Below are 14,433 nucleotides of genomic sequence, written 5' to 3'. Positions count from 1 at the left end.
TATATGGCACACCTCCTGGGTGTGGGACTCAACTATAACAGGGACTTTACCTAACAGATGCAAACACTGTAACCTAATCATTTGCACCCTATTAATCCAAAAATATATATAAATAAATAAACAAATAAGGCAACCTGGAACCAGGCACTGTGGTTCATAACTGTAATCCCAGGTATTAGGGAGGCCAAAGCAGGAGGATCACTTGAGGCCTAGAGTTTGAGATCAGCCTGGGCAACATAGCAAGACCCCATCTCTAAAAAATAAAAAATAAAAACACAAATAGACAGGCATGATGGTACATGCCTATAGTCCCAGCTACTTGGGAGGCTGAAGCAGCAGGATTGCTTGATCACAGGTGCCACTGCACTTCAGCCTGGCCAACAGAGTGAAACCCTCATCTCTAAAAAGTAAACAAACAAAAAACTCACACAAAAAGTCAACCTTTTCAGCAGAACAAAGACAGATACTGAGAATGTTTCCATAAAGACCAAAAGCTAAAGCAACCCCAAACAAATACCCACCAATGGTTTCAGCTGCCTTGCACTGAGAGACCACCAAGCCAAACTGAGACATTTCACAGATTAAGAGAAGTAGATACTTCCAGTTCAAATAGTATCACTTGGTGAATTAATTGCAAACTGATAGATGCACCTAACAATTGTACCTTAAGATAATGCCAGCAAGAAAAGATAAAATTGAATAAAAACTTATTTTCCATGTCAATAAAACGATAGCAACAATAAAACAAATAAAAACCCTAACTTTTTTTTTACAACTACAAGAACAACAACAACAACAATAAAAACCAGCCAGGCGTTGTCGTGGGCAACCTGCAGTCCCAGCTACTCCGGAGGCTGAGGAAAGATAATCACTTGAGTCCAAGAGTTTGAGGTTGCTGTGAGCTATGACACTACAGCACTCCACCAAGGGCAACATAGTGAGACTCTGTCTCAAAAAAAAAAAAAACAACCCCTAACATTTTTCTAGATGAATCCACAATCTGCTTGATGAATGAGGAACGAGCTCTTCAGGAATCAAGGCATATATGCACATTCACACAACTATCATCAAGAGGCTGTGCACAGTCCAGAAAAATATCTATTAATAAAAACATAACCTCTGCCTACCCATCTACCACAATACAGGAAAGGGAGGAGTGAGAACTAATATCTCTGCCTTCTGACTGACAAAAAAGTAGCGGGAAGGGAGGAGTGAGAACTAATCTAAGAACCTAAAGGAGAACAAAGCTTCAGCTTAAAACAGATGTGGTTACAAAGATTTCACAAACCACTCCGCTGTGGGCACCCAAAAGTAAAAACCAGCATACAAGGAGCTCTGGCAACCCTGTATAAGCTTCAGATTTAAGCAAGTCACCAAATAAGGGAAAGATTCTGGCGCACCAACTCCTAGGAAAAGTGTTTCAAGTTAAAAGTGGTTATTCAGGTTTGGATGTGAACTTCTGTATCTGCTCTTTATCAACAGAGGCAACTCTACCTCACTGGCAGCTAGCAGCAGAAAGAGAAGAAAACCGTTAGAATGCAAATGATTTACACAAAGACAACAACATGGCCTGATAGAACCTGGCATGTGCCTTGACACTAAAGACAAGGCTATAAACACGGCAATGGAGAACGTCTGGGATTCCACATCTGAGCCGAACCAAGCATGTCCAGGAGTAATAAGCAGGACACGATGTCACTTTCTCCCCACAACAGCCACCACAGCATTGTTGGTGACTCAGTTTCACTGTGAATGGAGGCAAGGTATGCTTCCCGCTACTTTTTTGTCAGTCATATACCATCTAGTTCAAGAGACATAGGAAACACTTTTTTTTTTTTTAAATATGGAACGCTTCACGAATTTACGTGTCATCCTTGCACAGGGGCCATGCTAATCTTTTCTGTATCGTTCCAATTTTAGTATATGTGCTGCCGAAGCGAGCACAGCGAACACTTTTGAATCTCTTTATCTTTGATCCAATTCTTTCTCTTCTAAGTTCTTTCTCATTTCCCTTACCCTCTTTCAGTAATGAAAATCAGTCTTAACAGGTAAACCAGAAAGCAAGGAAAAAGTGAGCATTAACTTCTTCCTAATTATTTACAGTGTTCCATCCCTGTCACTGTTACCACTAAATGTATAGTAAAATTTTAAGTTTACAGTTAAAAGGGAAAGAAAGAATGAAAGTGATAAAAGTAAAAATAACTACTCTGTTGGTTACACAAGACTCCTCAGTTTGTGACAATTTATCAACCTGTATGGCTTTGATATGTATAATGATTTTTTTCAAATTGCTACAACCTTTTCTACTGTTCCATAAAAATCCTTTATTCCACAACCAATACTCTTGCCCCATATGTCCTAACCCCCATTATGATAATAACTCTGATGTGGCAGGAATGAAGGTGACTGTTATAAAAATTTGGGCTCCACCTAGGTACAGAAAGCTGTGATGGAATAGAATACCAGATTTGTTGATAACATAGATTATATCCCTATTTTACAAATGTAAACACTTGGGAAAAGATTAAGAAATCTATTCACAGAAATATAAAGAAATTTAGAAATACATTAAAGAATATTTAACTCCCAGTCTACACTGACCACAAGTGACAGCTCCTCAGGGGCACCAAAGGTATCTATTAGTGCCTTATTCCACTTTGTGACAACATCTCTTGTTAAGTTTTGGGGGTTTTTTTTGAGACAGAGTCTCATTTTGTTGCCCTTAGTTGAGTGATGTAGTGTCACAGCTCACAGCAACCTCCAGCTCTTGGGCTTTGGTGGTTCTCTTGCCTCAGCCTCCCAAGTAGCTGGGACTACAGGCGCCCATCACAACCCCTGGCTATTTTTTTGCTGCAGTTTGGCCAGACTGAGTTTGAATCTTCCACCCTCGGTATATGGGGCCAGCACGCTACTCACTGAGCCACAGGCACCGTCCAGTTTTTCTTTTTCTTCTTTTCGAGATAGAGTCTCCTCTGTCACCCTGGGTAGAGTGCCAGGACATCATCATAGCTCATAGCCTTCCCAGTAGCTAAGACAATAGGAGCCTACCATGATGTCCAGCTAGTTTTTCTTTTTTTTCTTAGTAGAGATGGGGTCTCCCTCTCAGGCTGGTCTTGAACTCCTGAGCTCAAGGGATCCACCTGCCTCAGCCTCCCAGACTACTAAGATCACAGGCATGAACCACCACACGCAACCACTTGTAAGTATTTTAAAAGCCATACTGTTTTGGGCGGCGCCTATGGCTCAAGGAGTAGGGCACTGGCCCCATATACTAGGGGTGGCAGGTTCAAGCCTGCCCCAGCCAAAAACTGCAACAACAATAACAACAAAAAAACATACTGTTTTACATATCTGTCCAGAAGTCTACAAGAAAACTTGCCAAAGAAATTCCTCAAAGAGAGTATCAACTGCCTTAACATAGTCTGCTTTACAAATTAGGACCTAACATCTCAAGAGATTTGTGATACAAGTCAGCTCAAAATCTCATTAGAAAGAATAAAGTTTCAACATCTTTACCAAGAAACACCCGAGAAAAATGCAAATCCACAGAGACTATTAGTACAATTCCTCTTCTCTATATGTTTCAGTAGCTGTAGTCCTACTGTGCATGTAAAGGACAAGAATAGGATTTACTGCCAACGGTTACAACGCAAAGCATAACTTATTCCTAAGCCAAGCTAGTCTTGGCTCAGAAAGCTTCCCAGAATGATGGAAGGCATGACTTTAGGGTGAGTCAACCTTTGCTAATGCATAAAATAAAGCACAGAAGAGCTATTTGAAGGATCCACTTCTAAGTTTGGGCCAAATCAAAAGTCCTAATCAATCTACTTTGTAGTGAATTCTGAGTTCCAACTGATTAGATATCATCAAAGTGGACATCTGTACCATGGCCCAAGATATTCTAACAATCTAATGACAGATTCTTGGCTAGAAATCTCAGAAGCAACCAATACTCCTTCCAGTTTTTGTTGTTTTGGTAAGAGAGTCTTGCTCTATCATCCAAGATGGAGTACAGTGGTGTCATCATAATTCACTATAGCCTCCAATTCCTGGGCTCAAGCTATCCTCCTGCCTCAGCCTCCTGAGTAGCTGGAACTACAGGTATGCACCACTTTGTCCAGCTAATTTTCTTATTCTGTATAGAGATGAAGTCACACTATGTTGCCCAGGCCAGTCTAAAACTCCTGGTCTCCAGCAATCCTCCTGCGATGGCCTACCAAAGTGCTGGGATTACAGGTATATGCCACTGTGCCCAGCCTCTGTCTCGTTTCTAACCACACCTTGTTTTTATCTGTGTTGTTCTATCTGCCAGAAAAGTCAGTTGTCCCCATCTACCTAAAGGACTTCTTTTATCCTTCAAAATTAAGGACACAGATTACCTTTCTAGGCAGCTTTCCCTGTTTACCACCTGTGTTAATCTCTTTCTCCTCTATACTATCTCTGTTCAGTGCAATATTTCTATTATTACATCTTTAACACTTTATTGTAAATATTTATTTCCATATCCATTCTTCGAAGACAGTTATCTTTAGGGAAGGACCATTATTATTTACTTTTCTTTTTTTTTGAGACAGAGCCTCAAGCTGTCCCCCTGGGTAGAGTGCCGTGGCATTACAGCTCACAGCAACCTCCAAATCCTGGGCTCAAGCGAGTCTCCTGCCTCCGCCTCCCAAGTAGTTGGGGCCACAGGTGCCCGCCACAATGCCTGGCTATTTTTTTTTTTTTTGGGCTGCAGCCATTATTGTTGTTTGCCGGCCCGAGATGGATTCGAACCCGCCACCTTAGGTGTATGTGGCTGGTGCCTTAGCCACTTGAGCCACAGGCACCGAGCCTATTATTAACCTTTCTGTGTGCAGAGCCTAGAATAATAATTAACATATAAAGGCACCCACTAAATATTTATGGAAATGACCTAAAGAGGGGCAGGGAAGAATTTGATCCCCTCAGACTACTTACTAGATGACCCAGAAGGGGTTTTACAAAGAAATAAACAAGTGAGAAGTGAAAAATGTTCATAAAAAACTATGAAGCCAGTTATTTAAGGCAAGATACAAAGGTATATAACTATACTACAAGATAAAATATATTAAAAACAAGAAAGAAGTGCCAAAGAAAAACAAATAAAATAGTAAGACCACGACACAAAACACATGCCAATAAGTTCTTTACACTTATTAAGGGAAGTTACAAGTTAGGCTATAATCTCTAGAACAATTAAATTATTCTAAATAACAAATTCATAAATGTGCATAAGATTTTTTTAAACCCATTTTACATTGAAAGCAGAAATTTCTCCCATGAGTTTCCACAAAGACACCATATAATGCAAATAGCAATAATTCCCTAAGTCTCTTTATTATTGACTTAATATAGGCTGATTGTACACCAAAGTACAAATTAGTAAAGCAATATTACTGGTTAATACTACTGGTAACCAACATGTTACCTAGTTACATTAACTCTCTGATGGTTCTAGGCATGAATGACATGGGAAAAACAATAGTAGGAGAGATACGTAGTAATTCCCCATAATAGATGCTCAATAAAATTCGGAACAGTGGGAGGAAGACGACTTGAAAAATCACTGATGCTCTTAAAAATAAAAATGTGCAGTGAATACATTTTATAGGGACTCATGCATCAGAAAGGCAGAGGTAGTATTTTAAATTCCTTCTGGTCTAAAGACTAATACTTGAGAGAATAAAACTGAGCAGTAACTTCAATACTAAATATTTATGAGTAGAGTGAAAGGTTTCCAAGAGGGGAAAAACCCAGAGATTATCCCTGGAGCCAAACAAACAGTTCACAGTCTGAAGGAAGATCATAAGCCAAGAAAACAACTATTTCATATTCTCTCTCTTAGCTCAAACACATCCCATCCAAGACACTGAAAATAGGGTAGCCAGATGAAATTCTGGAACTTTTAAGAGCAAAGAGGGATTACAGAATGATAGAACTACAGATGTATCTCCCCCAGAGTACAGTCAGAAACAAAAACCAATATAGGAAATCAGTGACAAAGGCAACACAGAGAAAACAAAAAGGCCAGTGCAGTCTCTTACCCCAGTTAAGAGGCAGTATGTCACTATACAAAGTAAGCTGCTCCCACAGTAACATCACCTCACTATTCTGTTCCTTCCTGTAGCAGCTGCAAATTGAACAGATTCTTATTTGGAAGGCACTTCACAGATCCATAGGAGGTGATCCTGAGGGACAATTTATAGCACACCCTCACATACTTGGCTGGAACTCAGCAGCTGATTGTTCCCTAGTCTAACTTAGTAAGGAGCCAAAGGAGGGCTTTTCTAAGTCAACTCTCCCAGGCTGGAAAATTCTCTTCTGGCTTAAGTTTGAATATCGGGTTGTTCATGGGATGCCAAAACTACATCTTTACATTGGCTTTGAACAAGTATCTCCAATTCCCACAGACCTCAAAATCATCTGGCCACTAAAACCAAAATGGCTACTCTTCCTCTCACACAGAGAAGAACATGTTTTGTTTTTTAAGACAAAGTCTCATTTTGTCACTCAGGGTAGAGTCATGGCGTCATAGCTCACAGCCACCTCAAACTCTTGGGCTCAAGCGATCCGCTTGCCTCAGCCTCACAAGTAGCTGGGACTATAGGCACCTGCCACAACACCTGGCTGGTTTTAGAGATGGGGTCTTGCTCTTGCTGTGGCTGGTCTTGAACTCTTGAGCTCAAGCAATCCACTTGCCTGGGCCTCCCCGAGTGCTAGGATTACAGCATGAGCCACTGAGCCAGGAACATGTTTTTTTTTTGAGACAGAGCCTCAAGCTATCCTCCTGGGTAGAATGCTATGGCATCCCAGCTCACAGCAACCTCCAACTCCTGGGCTCAAGTAACTCTCCTGCCTCAGCCTCCCAAGTAGCTGGGATCACAGGCATCTGCCACAACAACGCCTGGCTATTTTTTTTAACTGCAGCCATCATTGTTGTTTGGCAGGCCTGGGCTGGATTCAAACCCGCTACCTTAGGTGTATGTGGCTGGTGCCTTAGCCGCTTGAGCCACAGGCGCCGAGCCCCAGAATATGTTTTTCAAAATGTGATCATCAAAAAAAATCTTTCATAAATCATAAGTCAATATCAACAATTCTTGAAATGGGTGAACAAGCAATAAACACACTCATTAAATGGTTTCCTTAAAACCTTTTATTCTGGCTCAGCGCCTGTGGCTCAAGAGGCTAAGGTGCCAGCCACATACACCTGAGCTGGCGGGTTCAAATCCAGCCTGGGCCCACCAAGCAACAATGACAGCTGCAACTAAAAATAGCCAGGCATTGTAGCAGGCACCTGTAGTCTTCCTAGCTACTTGGGAGGCGGAGGCAGGAGAATCACTTGAGCCCAAGAGTTGGAGGTTGCTGTGAGCTGTGATGGCACAGCACTCTACCCAGGAGGATAGCTTGAGGCTCTGTCTCAAAAATAAAAAACTTTTTATTCTACCCTACTGAAACCTCTCCCTATTCTACTAGCTGCTCAAATTCTCTCACTATTGTTGATCCCTATGCCACGAAGATCCAAATCTCAAGTGCATTTCTCTGAGGAAATAAAGGAGGAAACCTTAACAAGGTGTTTCTAATCTCACCAAGTTCTTAAATCTATGGTTCTCATCAGAATAGTGCTACTTCTCCTAGAGAATGTTTGGAAATATGTGTGAGCCACTACTGGCGTCTAGTGGGCAGGGCCAGGAATGCTAAACATCCAGCAAGGTCAGACCAGCAAAATGAAGAACAGTCTGTCCCCAAAGGTGGTAACACCCTCATTACCTATCAATATCCTAAATTAAGGACCCCAGCTCTAATTGCCTTCACTCTTCCCAACTTCTAGAACTGTGGCAGAAGGTCTTTTCTGTAAAAGGTGAGATAGAAAATAGTTTAGGATTTGTAAACCACATACATCTGCCACATGTAATTCTTTTTAAAAAGCCCCTATATAAGCATAGAAAAACCATACTTAGCTCCCACGTTGTACTTTGTTCACACTAGCTCTAGAGCATTACCTGACTCATTACAGTCTGTTTATATTAACTTAGAAATGCTGTTTAAAATACAATGGAATGCTTAGCTGGGCATTGTGGCAGGCACCTGTAGTCCCAGCTACTCAGGAGGCTGAAGCAAGAGAATTGCCTAAGCCCAGGAGTTGGAGGTTGCTGTGAGCTGTGTGATGCCACAGCATTCTACCGAGGGCGATAAAGTGAGACTCTCTCTACACAAAAAAAAAAAAAAAAAAAAAAATATATATATATATATATACACACACACACACACACACACACATATGCATATTATGATGGAATGTTATAAACAACTCAATAATGTATACTACAACTTTAAAGAATGAAACAAGAGCGTGAGAATCAAGCCTTAACACCTAAGAATTGGGGCATGTTGTCTGACTTCTAACCACTTCTCCTGTGCATTTCAGATGCTTTAGGTATTCTTCTGAATGTTCACTTTCAAATGCTTCATTGGAAAGAGCACAGACAATGCCTTTTTCCCTCTCTTCAGGATATATATTACTTCCTGTTCACCCTGCGTGCAAACTCAAAGTCTCTTTACAATTATTGCTGTTAACATTTTCTAAAATGTCTTAACCAAACCAGAACCTGGAAATTCTGACTGGTATCTGGGTCCTGACTTTCCGGATGGTAACTAAAGGTCACGTGGGGTGGAAAGTGGCCTGTGGGTAACACAGAATACACACACGCACGCGAACAGGATATGTTGGTAATCTGGCTTCCTGAGACCTGGTGAGTTTTAAGAGTTCTCATCAACACCCTTGGGGAAGATGAAAAATCTTAAGCTGGGAAACACTGGATTTTAAGTGTCCATTCCTAGAATTAGATTTCTAGCTAAAGCAAAATGGGAAGATACATCTTTTATTCCTTCACATTTTACTTGCCTAAAAATACAAAACACAAAAAAATGAACAAAATGAGTTCATATCGAAGGGGTTTCTTCAGAGTGGAAGGTGGTGTTTGTAGCATGGCTTATGTCACGTCTCAAGCCCAGAAAGACGAAGAGTGTGGTTTTGGTGTTTAACCAGCCTCAACAGCACCCTGGCACTCTGTTTCTTCCCCTTCCTCCAACCCCCACGAGAACTTTGCTCTGTTAGAGAAAAGAAACCAATCTCACATCTTGAAACGAACAGCTAGGATAAAAATAAAGCCCTGAAGTGGTTTGGTGACCGAGGTCATATGGGGTGTTAAGGGTTTATAGGTAGGGCTGATATACTTTGAGAAACTTTCATGCACTGCCAACCTCAAACAGACAAAAGTCCTACAGTCCAGCAGTGATCCAGGCAAGCAGTCCCAGTCCTTGCCTAAAGGTGGGGGGCTGCTCCCACAATACACTTCACATTATCGATGTCTGAAAAGCCAAGTCCCGGTTCTGACCTTCTTTGAGCATAATCTCACCAAGTTGTTTCTTATTGACTTAAGAAAAAGAAAGCCAATCTGGATCTTCTTCCTATAGAAGCAGACTTTTATAAACTCCTGTCCTACGTTGCCAGACCTCGGTTCACAAAAGAATACTTTCAGATAGCTTCCAGGATGAAAGAGTACAACATGAGGTACACACCACAAAAATCTGTACAGAAGTAAAGGGCTAATAAAAGACATGAAATCACCTAACAGTAACCCTGAACAACTGCATGATGCCCACCTTATGGATATGGAATCTTTATATCCATGAGGCCAAAAAATTAAGCCTTCTCCATCATGATGATATAATTATGGAGCAATAAAATAATTGGGTTATCACAGATAAAACTACTAGCATATAGACTCAAAACACTTTTTTGTCATAGCAAATTAAATCAATGCTTACACTATCCAGAGGGGGGAAAAATTGTTTTTTCTAAGCTTCAAAATGACACTAGCTCTGGAATTGCAAATCTGAAGGCTCAAGATACAACTCTAGGAATGAAAACTCACTCAAAATAAGGCAAAATACCATGCCTAAGAAAATAGGCCTTCTAAAACCATGCTTTGACCTGTGATTATATTGGAGAGAGGGAGGAGGTGTTAGCTGTGTACCACCCACACATAGCAGTTTTCCACAGCACTATGGTGGCAGCAGCAGCTCAGATGCACAAACTATGCAAGGGGCACTGAAAAGCAAGATAAATGACAGGTCTGAAAAAAATGCCACCTGTATAACTCACTTTTTTTTTAAAACCTTACACTTAAAAAAAAAAAAAAAGAACACAGCCTTCAAGCAAATACAGCAAGTTGAGCATGTGAAAACTCTGTGCTACAGGCCACCTGCCTTGGGTTTTCCACAGTGAAACTAAGTTCCTTTACTAACCAACATTTATTTTACTAGATTATTGATTCAGTGCAAGGAAAAAAAATACATGCTACCCCACCTTGTAGAGCCACATTTTCAGAGTCAAAAAGAAAACATTCTCAACTTATAACAGAACACCTAAGAAGAACAGATATTTAGGCTGCGGCAGCATGCAAAATTGTAGGCAGAAACTATGATTCTTAGCTCTCGGGAAATAAGATTATCATTATCACCATCTTACAGATGAGGAAACTGAAGCTTAGCCAGGTTAAAGAACATGCCCAGTGTCTCGCAGATATTATATGACAAAGTTAGGACTTGAACTCAAGACTTTCCCAAGCTATTAACCTCTGCACTATCTTGCCTCTGACATACAAGATACTAAACAAAATTAATGAATGCTACCAAGCTACCAATCTATAGAATAGAGTTTTCCAACCTTTTTTTATCTCACAGCACACTCAAATCTGTAGTTAAACTTCCACAGCATGCTTAAATTATGTTATTATAAAAAAAAAAAAAAAAAAGAGTACACAGCTCGGCGTCTGTGGCTCAAGCAGCTAAGGCACCAGCCACATACACCTGAGCTGGTGGGTTCAAATTCAGCCCGGGCCCACCAAACAACAATGACAACTGCAACCAAAAAAAAGAAAAAAATAGCCAGGCGTTGTGGCAGGAGCATGTAGTCCCAGCTACTTGGGAGGTGGAGACAGGAGAATTACGTGAGCCCAGGAGTTGGAGGTTGCTGTGAGCTGTGAAGCCATGGCGCCAGGGCAATGGCTTGAGGCTCCATCTCAAAAAAAAAAAAAAAAGTACTAAAAAGAATATACTTACTGTGCTTTGAACTCTTTTCAAAAATAATTAATGTTCTTTAAAACTTTTCATGGCACACCAGTATGCTATAGCACACTGGTTGAAAATCACTGCTCAAGAGAAATAACAATGGACTTGAAGACAAGTCCAATGGTAACATTAAGAAAAAGAAAAAGTAAAGGTGAATGACTGTGCATGATATTATACTATCAATGTAAGAAAAGGAAGATAACCTACATAACCTATTAAAAATATTTCTTAGGGAGTGGCGCCTGTGGCTCAGCTGGTAGGGCGCTGGCCCCATATACTGAGGGTTCAAACCTGGCCCTCAAAACAATTGCACTCACCAAAAAAAATAGCTGGATGTTGTGGCGGGCACCTGTAGTCCCAGCTACTTGGGAGGCTGAGGCAAGAGAACTGCCTAAGCCCAAGAGTTGGAGGTTGCTATGAACTGTGTGACACCACAGCACACTTCCGAGGGTGATAAAGTAAGACTCTGTCTCAAAAAAATTTTTTTTTCTGTAATTAGGCTGGGCAAGGTGGCTTATGCTTGTAATCCTAACACTCTGGGAGGCCAGGCCAGTGGATTGATTGAGCTTAAGAGTTCCAGACCAGCCTAAGCAAGAGGAAGACCCCATCTCTAAAAATAGCCAGGCAATATGGCAAACACCTATAGTCTCAGCTACTCTGGAGGCTAAGACAAGAGGACTACTCAAGCCCAAGAGTTTGAGGTTTCTGTGAGCTGTGATGCCATCACACTCAACCCCAGGTCTACAAAGTGAAAGAGTCTGTCTCAAAAAAATTTTTTTTCTTTAATTAAGATGTTTATTTTTCAGGGGAGGCTGCTCTATCTGGTTACTGCTGTGTGGCTGCACTCACCCTATCCGGAGTTGGGCCTTGCAGGAAGGAAGGGCTTCAGGGACAGCTGGACGAATTGCTAGAGCTTGAACCTCCTAATGTAAAAAGCAGGAACATGAGCAGCTACTGGATCAAAATTGAGAAATTCAAGTATAACAGAAACGTTAGGGTTAAGACAGGTGTTGTTCCATGGCTTTGTCCACAGGGTTTTCATGAAGCAAGGGACCCTAACATCAAGATGATATAAACACAACTGCAATAATAGAATTTTTCTTTTCTCCTTGAAAATAAAAAAAAAATTATTTTTTATATTTTTGTTTTTGAGACGAAGTCTTATTCCCTGGATAGCTCACCATGGAGTCATCATAGCTCACAGCAACCACAAACTCTTGGGCTCAAGAGATCCTCTTGCCTCAGTCTCCCAAGTAGATGGGACTGCAGGCATACACCACTATACCCAGCTAGGTTTTCCAATTTTTTATAGAGATGGGGTCTTGCTCTTGCTCAGGCTGGTTTCGAACTCTTGATCTCAAGCCATCCACCTGCCTCCCAAAGTGCTAGAATTATGCATGAGCCACTACACTTGGCTCTTTAATTAAAATATTGAAAAAGTAAAGATCATTCCTCTATATCAGCGGTTTTCAACCTGTGGTTCGAAACCCACAGGCACTGTATTAAAGGGTCACGGCATTAGCAAGGTTGAGAACCACTGCTCTAAATGATCTCTTTCAACCTCTACTCCTATCAATTTAGAAACCAACCCCAGCAATATATCCTAGAAACTTCTCCAACTAGCTTTCCAAACAAGGTCAAAACTTTCTATGCCCAGGGGGCCTAAAATTAATCCTCAATGCCCCAGTGTCACTATTTCAAGATGCTTCCTCATGAAATGAACCCTTTCAGTCTTAATCTTTCAAAAAAAAAATTTTTTTTTATTCTATTAGATGTCTAACTTTTCTTGAACTCACTCTTCCCTATTCATATGTGGCCTGAGAAGTTTCTCTCCATACACGGGGGGAGGGTCTTCAAGTGTGACACTAATTGTGCTACTTGATAAAACAACAAAAAGAATCCAGATAATCATGTTGATTTAGCAATTAGAATACCACTTTACCAATCAGATTCTGGGTTGTTCAATAATTAGGCATGGATTTTTCTCCTCTGATTTCCCAGGTAAACGAGCATTAGACATTTCCAATCTAAATTTCCATGTTCTATATAAATATACAGGAAGAACATATCCAAAGTGGTAATATCTCTAGGTGGTAAAAAATACACTGTTTATCTGTATTTTAAATTTTTTATAATAATCATGTTGGCTTTGTAAATTTTTAAAAGCAATAAACTTATTTATTTTTTTGAATTCCAGATTAATATGAGAGTATAAATGATTAGGTTCAATGTATGCATTTGTTAGGTAAAGTCCCTGTTACAGTTGCACCCCTTACCCAGGAGGTATGCCATATACCCTTACATTATGCCTATTAGATGAGAGGACACCAGTCCTCTTCCCTCCTTCCCTTCTCTTCCCCAACTTGAACTGAATTGAGTTTTTCTCTTATGTGGGCATGTATTGGCTTCATATTACTATTGAGTACATTAATTACTTGCTTTTCTATTCTTTTGATACTTTACTAAACAGAATGTTCTCCAGCTCTATCCAGGTTAATAAAAACATGTAAAGTCTCCATCTTTTCATGGCTAAATAGTATTCCATAGTATACATATACCACTGTTCATTAATCCACTCATGGGTTGATGGGCACTTAGGTTGTTTCCACATCTTGGCGAATGTAAACTGAGTTGTAATAAACAATCTGGTGCAAATGTCCTTATGATAAAATGGTCCTTTTTTCTTCTGGGCAGACACCTATTAATAGGATTGCAGGATCAAACAGAAGATCTATTGTGCATTCTTTGAGGATTCGCCATGCTTCCTTTCAAAGAGGCTAAATTTACATAATTTTTTAAGTGAAACAAAGCTTGCCCTACTTAATCCAAACCATTGGCAATTTGCTCTAACAACCAAGGCACAGAGAGACTCTACTATGCCTAAGGCATTATGTAAGAGTTACAATAGCCCAAATATTACAATAGCCCTTGGCTCAGTGCCTGTGGCTCAAGCGGCTAAGGCACCAGCCACATACACCTGAGCTGGCAGGTTCAAATCCAGCCCAGGCCCTCCAAAACAACGATGGCTGCAACCAAAAAGAATAGCCAGGGGTTGCGGCAGGCGCCTGTAGTCCCAGCTACTCAGGAGGCAGAGGCAGAAGAATCGCATGAGCTCAGGAGTTGGAGGTTGCTGTGAGCTGTGATGCCACAGCACTTTACCCAAGGGAACAGCTTGAGGCTCTGTCTCAAAAAAAAAAAAAAAATAGCCCTTAAACTTTGTTAAAATAAGGTCTCATTTTGTTGCCCTGGCCAGAGTGCAGTGGCATCACCATACCTCACAGC

At 40.7% G+C, this 14,433-nt stretch overlaps 1 protein-coding gene and 1 non-coding gene across 3 annotated transcripts in view; both read right to left on the bottom strand.

Moving 5' to 3' along the window:
• LOC100953598 (telomerase-binding protein EST1A) overlaps positions 1–14,433 on the bottom strand; it is a 149,353-nt gene that overhangs the window by 93,845 nt on the left and 41,075 nt on the right. The gene's annotated exons all lie outside the window — the stretch shown is intronic.
• Positions 1,838–1,944, bottom strand: LOC111728235. The gene has a single exon (XR_002775608.1). It is a non-coding gene; the product is annotated as a U6 spliceosomal RNA (small nuclear RNA).

The sequence above is a fragment of the Otolemur garnettii genome, unplaced genomic scaffold (assembly GCF_000181295.1).
Source record: "Otolemur garnettii isolate 467f Iridium unplaced genomic scaffold, OtoGar3 scaffold00145, whole genome shotgun sequence".
NCBI classification, from domain to species: domain Eukaryota; kingdom Metazoa; phylum Chordata; class Mammalia; order Primates; family Galagidae; genus Otolemur; species Otolemur garnettii.
Note: the sequence above shows the minus strand (reverse complement) of the source record. Positions and strands in the feature narration are given on the sequence as shown.